Source organism: Lipotes vexillifer, unplaced genomic scaffold, assembly GCF_000442215.2.
Source record: "Lipotes vexillifer unplaced genomic scaffold, Lipotes_vexillifer_v1.1 scaffold267, whole genome shotgun sequence".
NCBI lineage: Eukaryota > Metazoa > Chordata > Mammalia > Artiodactyla > Lipotidae > Lipotes > Lipotes vexillifer.
The window spans coordinates 549,545-561,481 of NW_006778156.1; positions in this window are offsets into that span (position 1 = coordinate 549,545).

The window sequence follows — 11,937 nt, forward strand, 5'->3', positions numbered from 1 at the left end:
AAAAGTAAAATACACAGAAATATCTACATAAAGTAATTTAATCATGTGAAATACAAATTTTAAAAATGCTACCTTGCATTTGTTTTAACAGAAATTGGATAATTTTGAAAAAAATCCTCTCAATTACAGCACACCTATGAGTTTCTCAAGCAACATCAATGAGAATAAGGGGTACTTTATGTAAAAATTACCCCTTTAAGGGATACAGAGAGACTACATATATTTCCTACATTCAAGGTACTTTTAATCAAGTAGTCAAGAAAAGGGTCTAAGACAAATAAACAAAGTTTAAACACAGGGCAGAATATGACAAATAGATGTATAGACAAAATGTTTGGGGTGTTCAAAAAGGGGAGAAATCGCATTTGTTTGGACAATGTTATTTAACCCACGTGTGGTAGACACTGATTTCAGTGTTAGCTAATCCTGTTGGCCAACCCAAGGACTCCATACTTGGCTTTATTCCACCCATCCTATAGCACCCTTCAACCAACTCTTCCAAGAAAATTTATTCTACACAGTAAGGGTGCATAATGGATATTTTGCTGCATATTTTATGAAAATAAAGGACAAATAGTTTATAGTTCATAACAGTATATGTTTTAATAATCCCAAATTAGATATGTTTACATCAGAATCACTTCCTTTTCAACTGCCACCTAACCAGGCCTCCTACTTATAATTGCTTTCCAGAAAATCTGCAAATATCTCCTATTCAGCCCCCTCTGTACCTCAAGGTCCATGGACCTTCCCTCTAGGTATATCTATACAAATATTTCCTTTCCTTATGTAGAACAAAAGCTCTGTCCAGATACTTATAATTTTGGATTTCCCATAGCCATTATCCACACTGTTTAGAAAACAAATATATTCTTGGGAATAATGGCCTCCATGGAAAGGGGGAGATTCTCAAGAATATTTGTTTGTCCCTTGATTAAGAAGAATTAATCAAGGGAGATATAGCATTTGGCATAGGTCTTAGTATGTGAGCAAAACAGCTTTACATATTTCAAAGGCTGTTCTACTTCAATGAGTAAACATTAGCACAGACTTAGAACTAGGAAACATCTCTCAAAAAGAGAATTCTGACTACAAAGGACTCTTTATTGAATTTTTAAGGCAGTAGATATTAACTAAACGTTTTTGAGCAAGCAATGCCATAATCAGAGCTGGCAGAAATAAGAGTGAGAAAAGACTGGGGAAGAAGAAACTGGGAAGGCCATTAATGTGCCTAGTACCCAAAATATGAGAAAAATGATTGATCATTCATTAATGTATTTAACAAACCATCAATGAGCACCAGAAATATTAGGTGTTAGAAATAGATTGCTGTGTTAAACAGTCAGAAATTAGAATCTGATTCCAATATCCTCATTGGAAGATAGGTGGAGATAGCCTAGATAGCATGAGCTATGCAGAACCAAGGCAGAAGTGGGAAGCACACCTCATTACAAATCTGTTGATATGTTTAGCCAGTGGGTGCAAACAAATGGAGATCAAGGATTAGTACACTTTTCAGAGCCAGAAAAAACCCTGTCCCAAACAAAGAGGACAAGAGACAAATAATTGGAAGTAAGACATGAAGCCAAAGGATAGAAGAGTTAGTTAAGGAATTGAGAGTAAGAAAGAGCCAATTGAAATGGGTGAGTCTGAGAGAAGTCTGGGAAAATATCTGGGACAGAACAGACTGAATGTATCATTTGAATAAAATTAATTCATTGAGCTACAGAGTAGTTCATTTGTACATGGAAATATAATTTCTTGTTTCAATTCAGTGAATTAAAATTAAATATGCATAGAAGAGAAGTATTCCTTTAACTTATCTAATTTTGTATGATAATAAATGTCCTCATATCTCTAGTATCTGAAAATTTCCCAAGATCCTTTATTTATACTGTATCATGCACTTACAGTAGCCCTATTAGAATGAAATTTTCACATTTGTTTAATGAAATTGGGCAGTAAAATAAGGTTCAGAGAGGTCAAATAAAGTTCAATAGCTGTTAAGATAACTTGGACCACAATATGTCTGAAAAAAATGTTCTAATCACATGTGGCAGCAGTCAAAATGCACCATTCAGTTCTTAGATTGTGGTAAGTATATTTGACTGACAACCCTGTCACTTCTTTGGAATACTGCTACATTCACATTATGTCCACACACCTATAGGTTTCTTCCCAGCCAATGACTGAGCAAAATAAGAGTACTAGGACAGGCCCATTTCTCTGGAATCCTCTATCAGGCAACGTTACGTTGAGGTATTCTCATCAGCTAACACAGAACTTTCTTTAGAAGAGTTCTGCAGTCTGAAACTCCTCCTATATAATCGTCCTTCATTTCTTTTCTCCTTTTGCAAGTGTCAGAGACACATCACAGTGTGAAAGCAATCCTTACCTTTTTCCAACATAAGTCCTTATCCTTATCCTTATCCTTATCCTCTCACCAGTAAGTCTAATCCCACCTTGGAATCTGCTTCTCAGAGAAACCAAGTGGATGTAAGTAGTACCAGTAAGAAAAAGTTTGAGTCACTCATATCTCAGCTAGCAAACGAACCCCATTCTCACTGGTATGTGGGGAAATTAATGTCTTTGGGGAAAAGTGGCAGTAAAATTGTCACTGATTTCACTTGTAGTGACCCTTTTCCAGTTTAGAATATCCTTACATTTGCAAAAATTAAAGGGTTTGAAATAATTGAGAAAGACAATATCTGTAAGGACAGTGGAGTATTTTGTTTATTGCTAAGTGGAACTGACAGCCTCCATAGGCATCATGAGAAACTAAGGGCAGTTAACAAACTATTAAATTCTAAGTTTGAATATTCTCAAACCACATACACAAAAATAAACACAAAATGTCTTAAAGATCTAAGTGTAAAACTGGATACTATAAAAATCTTAGAGGAAATCATAGGCAGAATACTTTTTGACATAAATCACAGCAATATCTTTTTGAATCCACCTCCTAGCGTAATGAAAATAGAAAGAAAAATAAACAAATGGGACCTAAGTAAACAAGAACTTTCACACAGCAAAGGAAACCATCAACAAAACAAAAAGGCAACCCACAGAACGAGAGAAAATATTTGCAAACAATGTGACAGCAAGAGATTAATATCCAAAATATACAAACACTTCATGCAGCTCACTATCAAAAAAACAAACAACCCAATCAAAAAATGGGCAGAAGATCTAAATAGACATTTCTCCAAAGAAGACATGCAGATGGCCAAAAATATACATAAAAGGTTGCTCGGGCTTCCCTGGTGGTGCAGCTGTTGGGAGTCCGCCTGCCGACAACTTCATTAATTATTAGAGAATGTAAATCAAAACTACAATGAGGTATCACCTCACACTGGTCAGACTGGTCATCATGAAAAAGTCTACGAATAATAAATGCCAGAGAGGGTGTGGAGAAAAGGGAACTCTCCTACACTCTTAGTGGGAATGTAAATTGATACAGCCACTATGGAGGATAGTATGGAGGTTCCTTTAAGAAACTAAAAATAGAACTACCATATGACCCAGCAATCCCACTACTGGGCATATATCTGGAGAAAACCATAATTCAAAAAAGATACATGCACCCCAATGTTCAGTGCAGCACTATATACAATAACCAAGACATGGAAGCAACCTAAGTGTCCATCAACAGATGAATGGATATGGGAGATGTGGTACATATATACAATGGAATATTACTCAGCCATAAAAAAGAATGAACTAAGGCCATCTGAAGTAACGTGGATGAACTTAGAGATTATCATACTACATGAAGTAAGTCAGACAAAAATAAATATCATATGATATTTCTTATGTATGTAATCTAAAAATATGAATCAGCTGAACTTATTTACAAACAGAAACAGACTTCGAAAAGAAACTTATGATTACCAAAGGGGAAATGTGTGTGGGGGTGGTGTTGGCAGGATAAATTAGGAGGTTTGGATTAATGGATACACATTACTATATATAAAATATATAATCAACAAGGACATACTGTATAGCACAGGAAACTCTACTTAATACTCTGTAATAACCTATATGGGAAAAATATCTAAAAAGGAATAGATATATGTTTATGTATAACTGAGTAACTTTGCTGAACACCTGAAACTAACACAACGTTGTAAAGTAACTATATTCAAATATAAAATAAAATTAAAGAAAAAGACTAAGTGTGAAAACAAGTGGACCTCTTTGGTAGCTTACAAAAAGATACATTTTCAATATTGAAAGAGTGGAAATAGCTAAGGTGCAGACACTGAATTTAATAGTAAGGCCGAGCTTCAGACACATTTAATTTCTCAGCAAGACAAGTCTGTTATGGTAATTCCATTCCCCTATTTGGGGCTTTGAAATGTGGAATGGGTGCATCTGGATGGTTGCCCTGGAATATTTTGACTCTGTATACTGTCCTGGACCCTCTGAGCATCCTGATATTTACCACCTCCTTCTATTATGAGCTAACACTTCTCTAGCATTAGCTTAAAGGACTAATCAAAATAGGGAAAACACACAGCTACTAGAAGTTCGAAGAAAACGGAATACTTTGATATTTCAATGACTATTAGACAAAGGACTGGATGCTTAGAGATCCAATGGATAATCACAGCCACCTTGCTAGAGTAGAGACATAAAAGAGTCAGGTAAAAAAAGGTGTCCTACCTGAAGTTCAGCTCAAAGTGGGCCATCAGGGTCCAAGGACCCACATAGTAGTCATTTTCCCAATGTGTCTCCAAATGTATAACTTGAATCAATATACTACCAATTGAAGTAACCTCCACGTTGAGTCTTTAGCATGTAGAATAAAATTTATCTAGTGGAGAAGGCCAAGTAGAAACCTCTGAAACTCCATTTGTCATGATCACAGACTTAAAAACAATCTCACTTCCCATGGGAGAAGACTGTTTTAACTATATTACTTTGGATGAGGTATGGTGAGGCCAGATGCATATCAAAAGAGAGGAATAAGAGTCTTGTTGTGGTATACAGTTATCCCTAGGTAGTCACGGGAAATTTGTTCCAGGATTCCCCTTGCACACCAAAATCCACGGGTGCTCAAGTTCCTCATAGAAAATGGCGTAGTACAGTCAGCCCTTCATATCTGAGGATGTGGAATCCGCAGATATGCAGGACTGACTATACTTATTTCCTGAGGAGAATACTGATGTCATGCAGGGCCTCTCAAGGGAAACGCCAGTGTTGGTCAAGAGTCAGAGGGAGAGAGGAAAACTGCCGGCGAGGACCTTATTGTGGTTTTTGTAGGAAGAAATGGAAGAAGCAGGGCAAGCAGCTTTAGGATTGGTTAGTCTGAACAACTTCAGCAGGCTCTGAATTAGGATGTCCCTGGTTGTCTATTACTAGGCCCTGGGATAGTTAGGGTGTGTGTATTGTGGCTCAAAGTGTGAAAGCACAATAAGGGAGCGGGTTAGGGGTGTGGATTTAATCAGCTGCTCAAGAAGGCTAACTGACTAGCCCCAGGACAGGAACTCAGAACTGATGCAAGATAGCATTCATAAAACTATATTATAATGACTGAGATTATTGCTAATATTAATGACCTAAAACATGCAATGGTCTTGGTTTTGTGTATCTTGGGAGGAACAGCAATTTATTCTCACAGGATGGATGCCTTTGCATCTCCTGCTGACAGTCCTTCAACTAGAATCACTATCTGGGGGGCTTATTAAATGTTTAATCCATAGTCATAGAATTCCACACAACATATCATCCTACTATGGGACATCCTTCACAGTGAAGGAGAAAAAGGAATGGACCTATGATCACAAAATCCATCAAATGTATTATATACCAAACCATACAGAAGAATCTTGCCTAATAGAGTAACTGGACTATCTTGCTGAAGGAACAGTTGGATTGTCAGGTCAGGGGAAGTACCTTGAAAAGATGGGTTATCATCCTGGATTACTCAAGATGAATTCTCACTTAATCAGAAATCTCTATGCTGCTGTGTTTCCAATAGGATCAAAAGGTGGAAACGAGAATGACTCCACTCATTATCATTCTCAATGACCCACTGGAAGATTTTGTGCTTTCCCATTCTTACAAATACAAGGTGTATAAAATTGATGATCCAGGTTGCCAAAAGGGGGCACACTCTTGTCATGAGAAAGCAAAAATCCCATTGAACTGTAAGCCACAGCTTCTGCCTTGGCATGTTGAACTCCTCATGTCCAGAGACTAGCAGGTAAGAAAATGAGTTTCTATTTTGGCAGAGGTAACTGAATCTGATCAGCACGAAGAGTTAGGGATGCTTTTATATAATAGGGATAGAAAAGAATACATGTAGAGCCCAGGTTACCTACCTGGGAACACATAGAATTCTTCTGTTCAATTGTAATTATGGAAAGACATGTGTAATATCCCCCACCTGAGAAAAGCATAATTACCAAGGAAGCAGACCTCTAAAATGATAAAGGTTTTAGAGCACCCAGAAAAGCCATCAAAACAGGCAAGAAGCAATAGGTGAAAGAGAAGGGAAATTATAATAGTGGAGGAGAAGAAGGAAGAGTACAATTTGTGTACTCCTAGACCAAATGCAGTGATGTGTTAGAGTTTATTTTACTGGCCTTGTCCCTTTAGGTTTACCCTCAGGAAGTGAGTCTAATGCTGTAGTAGTATCCTATTGCTATTTTTAACAAATTACCACATAGTGGCTTAAAACATCACACATTTTTTATCTAAAACTTCTGGAAGTCTGTAGTACAAAATAGGTCACACTGGGCTAAAGTCAAAGTGTTAGCAGGATTGTTCCTTCTAGAGGATCTAGTGGAGAATCTGTTTTATTGTCTTTTCCAGCTTATAGATGTTGCCTGATTACCTGGCTCATAGTCTCATACTCCATCTTCAAAACTAGCAGTGTAGCAACTTAAGTCTCTCTCTGACTCTTACCTCTGGCTCTTTTGTCACATCTTCTCTCTCTTTTAACATCACATTGCCTATTCACCCTCTGCTTCCATCTCTGACTGTGACACTCCAGACTCCCTCTTATAAGGACCTCTATGATAATACTGGGCCCCTATGGATAATACAGAATAATCTCCCCAGCTCAAGATCCTTAACTTAATCACATCTAAAAGGTCCCTTTTTCTGTGAAAGGTAACATATTCAGTTTTTGGAGATTAGGATGTGGATATTTTGGGGGGTGACATTATTCTGTCTTCCACAGTCTACCATCAGGGCACCAGAGATTTATGTCTATCCAAAATGCAAAATACATTCATCTACCCCCCCTCCCCAAATTTCAATATGTTATACATGGGAACCATGGAGAAGCTACTCCTAAAACCTGTATGGGTAAGTAGATCTATATGATGTATGGGGTGGATTGTGAAGGTCGTGAAAATGTATCACTCAAATATCTTTCTAGAGATACCATAGAAGACTGACAGTTTCTCACCTCTAGATTTACCATTTTGAGACAAATGTTGCCAGATTAAGCAATAAAAGTACAGAATTTCAAGCTAAATTTGAATTTCAGTAAAACAGCAAATACTATTTAATATGCAATATTTGAGATATTTGGGACTCACTTATACTAAAAGTCATTTATTATTTATCTGAAATTCAAATTTAATTGAACGTCTTGCATTTTATATCATAGCCCTAGCCAAAGTCAGGCTCTTTGTTTCCCTAAGCATTGTTTCTTCCCTTGCCCCATCCCTATCTTAACCTAGAAGGGAAACAATTTTCTATATCAACACACACACACACACACACACACACACACACACACACACACACACATCTTCCAAGGGAGAAGAATATAGTTCATTAGGGACTAATGTTGTAAGATTTAAATGTAAAGGTTTTACTGCTCTCCCATTTGCTGGGCAGACGTCAAAGTGCTAGATGCAGGAACGATGTAGACTTGTAATCAAATCTAGCCTTTTGCCTGGGGAGAGAATTTATTCCTTTAAAAAGATTCAACTTCAAAAACTATGAATGCAGAAGATGACAGCAGGTGAATACAACAGAGTGGTAGCTAAACAAAGGTCATATTTTCCAATGAGATTTCTACACCTTTACCACCATTTCATAAACCAGGAGAGATGTGCCCTCTTCATTTCAGCTACACTTTAAGTTGGCATTAAAAGATTATCCAGCAATGAAAATAAAATTGACTGACCTTAAAGTTCCACTATTTGCCTTTGACTGGCCTTTTGTGGTGATCTTTCTCTGTCTTCATGACATAAAATGCCTTTCACATTCTAGTTTCTTCTATTTTCCTTCTTCGAAATACATCTTGCTATGGCCCTCTTCTTTAGATACAGAAGAATTCTTAAACTTTCTCCCTTCCTATTCCCCACTACTTGGTCCCAAATTTTATGTTATTTACATTTCTATGCCTTTCTTTGCTGGACTTTATAGACCAAAAGAAAGAGACTGGGCCTCTCTTCCATCAATGTGTACTGTAACAAGGTATCAAGGACTTCAAATAAATCTTCTACTACTGCCTTCCACCACCAGTCAAGGAAAGAAGGGGATACCTTCTATTTCAGTTACAGCCTAGGCTACGTCGTTCAGTACCCTTTCCTCTCTAGCAAGTCTAAATTTTCACACACTGTCAGCTGTCTGGAATGCAGGATATCCTTATTGCAGTGTGAATGATCTCTAAGAGAAAGGTATATAATAATTATTCTCAATTAGAAATCTAGAAATCCCAGCCTAGTTTCTGAGCTCTACTTATTATATCTTCACTAGTTTCTCAGCTCAATTTCTCACTGCTTATTTTCAAATCCTTATGTCTTGAGAAAACAAGATCCAGGATAGTTTGAGAGTAGTCAAAGATTGGAAGACATTAGGCTCAGAAATCTGGTTTTGGTCACAGAGGGTGATAAAATTTTATTTATCTACTGGAGGTTACCAACAGAGTTGGAAGTAAGACTGAAGCTTCCAAGGAGAGACACTTGGGGAGAACTTGACTGTGAAATAAGCACAGAGTACAGCGTAGAGGGGAGAGAGAGAGAGAGAGAGAGAGAGAGACCCTTTATTTTATATTTTTTGCTAAAGCCAGTCTGGTTACAGTTTTCCATCATTTGCAAATGGTAAATACCTGATTAATGCACAATTTAAGAACTTTCTTTCAGAATTCTTCAACTATGCAATCATAACCTGCAACTCTTTGCTGACTCAGGAATTTGGAAATTTTATTGTTTGTGCTTTAATCTTTCAATATTTCCTATAATACGTACTTCCAAGTTTTTCCTTTTATCACCCTTGTTGCCACTCTAATAAGCCACTTCCCTCCTCAAATTATTTTAAAACACTTCTGGCAAAGGAATTTGTGTCTATCTGGCTACTCAATGATTACTTCACTCTCTTGGTTTTGAGAGCTTTAATATTTTCTCTAAAGTCCTATATTGATGAATAGATCCTTTTCTCTATGGATTTTATTCTACAAGACTTTGCCTGATGCTTTGATCTAAGTGAATATACATAACAATGTTGGGGATGCTCAACTCTAATATATTAAATGTGACAGGTAGAGGTATGAAAATAGAGAACAGTGTTTAGCACCCTATTGCCCAACATGCCTGTAGTATTTCCATCATATTTTTCCTTGCTAGCTAACATCTGATTTTTTTTTTTCACTTTTCTCTTTTAACCATTTTGTCTTATTCCCTTTCATGTTTATGGCTGGCCAGACTGCCTCACATTTTCCCAATCCCTTCTTCATAGCTCACTGTTTATTTGGTATTTATCCTGAATTTGCAAAGTAACACTTTTCTTGTTCTCTCTGTTCTTGACAATTCCACACTCTCTGCAAGCTGGAAGATTACCATCTTTCCTTCACTCAAGCTTCTCAGTTCTTAGTCCTTCCTAGCTGTCGGTGATTCACATTGCAATAAACCAGTGGCTCAGTACTTCACAAATGACTTGATTTCTATTTTCCTATAAGACGCCTGTAGGTAGTATTAATTCTCAATTTAGCCTTAAAAGCAACAATGGTTACAATATAATTTGACTGTAACTTAATACCATTTGTAATCCATGTTTATTTTTCCTCTGTGGCATGAAGTAAATTGTTCAGCTGAAATTTTCATTTGCATTTATTTCATTATTGTCCACAGTCTGTGGGCAATCGAAATTAGTATATATTCCCTGTGTGACATCACAATGCTCAATCTAGTAAGTTTGTTTTGCTGTGATCATATGATCTTTATCTTTATTATGGTTGGATAATATATTTGTTGCTAACTGAAAGCTGCTAAGTGTTTGGGAAGGCTGAAAAATTGATAAAGTATACATATATTTATTCTTTTGTTCTAAAAGATGAGCTTTTTATACCCTCTTTAGTTTATTTGTCTCTCCTACTATGGAGTTCAGCATATCAAACCTAAGGGCAGAGGCATTAATGTGCCAATGTAGACCTAATCTCCTAAATGGATGATTGATGATAAAACATTGACAAAATTTTAGCATACTTGAAGAGAGAACTGAGACAGTTTTGAGTTTGAGACATATTTTATCCATCCCCTGCTCTTGGCATTGAAAGTTGTTTGGGTTATTAGGCAGGACCTGGGAAGACAAGTAACGATGTGTGTGGTCCCAGTAAAGGAAACACATGACAGAGTTTTTTCTTGTAACTTCCATTTTCCAGGTTAATGGACATTTACCTAGAACAAGAATCTTTAACTTCCAGGACTCAATTGCCTAGGAATTGCATTTATAGTCAGTAAAAAAATAACTGAAAAAAAAATTGGCTTAAGCAAGTTGTAGGGTTTTTTTGTTGTTGTTGCTTTTCTCACACACACACACAAAAATGTATTCAGGAGGTAGCCAATCTAGGGCTCATTGATTTGTTCCATGATATCATCAGATCTTTTTATTTTGCTTCTTTCTTACACTTAACATGTAAGTAACAACAACCTTCAAATTTGTGTCATGCTTACTACATGGTTTCTGTTGGTCAGGACAATGTAGTCATGTTCCAGGTAGCAAAAAAGGTTAGGACAAAAGATAAACATCTTTTAGCTGTATAAGACATCCGTTTTTTAAGGAACTATCATGAAATGACAGCTTACATCTCATAGCCAATGCTATCCACAAGAAAGCTGAAAATGTACTTTTTCTGCAGTATCAGCTCCCAATCTAGGATTCTATTACTAAAGAAGAAGGTGAGAATGGATATTTATACATAATTATCTGTCTTTTTAATGAGGTACAGTTGATTTAAAATATTATATTAGTTTCAGGTGTACAACATAGTGATTCACTATTTTTATAAATTATACTCTATTTAAAGTTATTATAAAATACTGGCTATATTCCCTGTACTGCACAATACATTCTTATAGCTCATTTATGTTACACGTGGTCTTTTGTACCTCCAACCTTTCCCTAACTTGCCCCTCCAATCTTCCCTCTCCTAACTGGTACCCACTAGTTCTCTATATCTCTGAGTTTTTCTCTGTTTTGTTATAGTTGTTCATTTGTTTTATTTTTTAGATTTCACATATAAGTGATAAAATAGAGTATTTCTCTTTCTCAGACTTTTCCCATTAAGCATAATGCTTTCCATGTTGTTGCAAATGGCAAAATTTCCCTTTTTATGGCTAATATAGATAGAAGATAGATAGATTGATATAAATATAGATTATATATATATATATATATATATATATATATATATACTATATCTTCTTTATCATATCATCTCTTTATGGATATTTAGGTTGCTTCTATATTTTGGTTCTTGTAAATAATGCTGCTATGAGCATTGTGGAGCATGTATCATTTTTTTTTTTAAATTTTTTTACTTTTTAACATCTTTATTGGGGTATAATGGCTTTACAATGGTGTGTTAGTTTCTGCTTTATAACAGAGTGAGTCAGTTATACATATACATTATGTTCCCATATCTCTTCCCTCTTTGTCTCCCTCCCTCCCACCCTCCCTATCCCACCCCTCCAG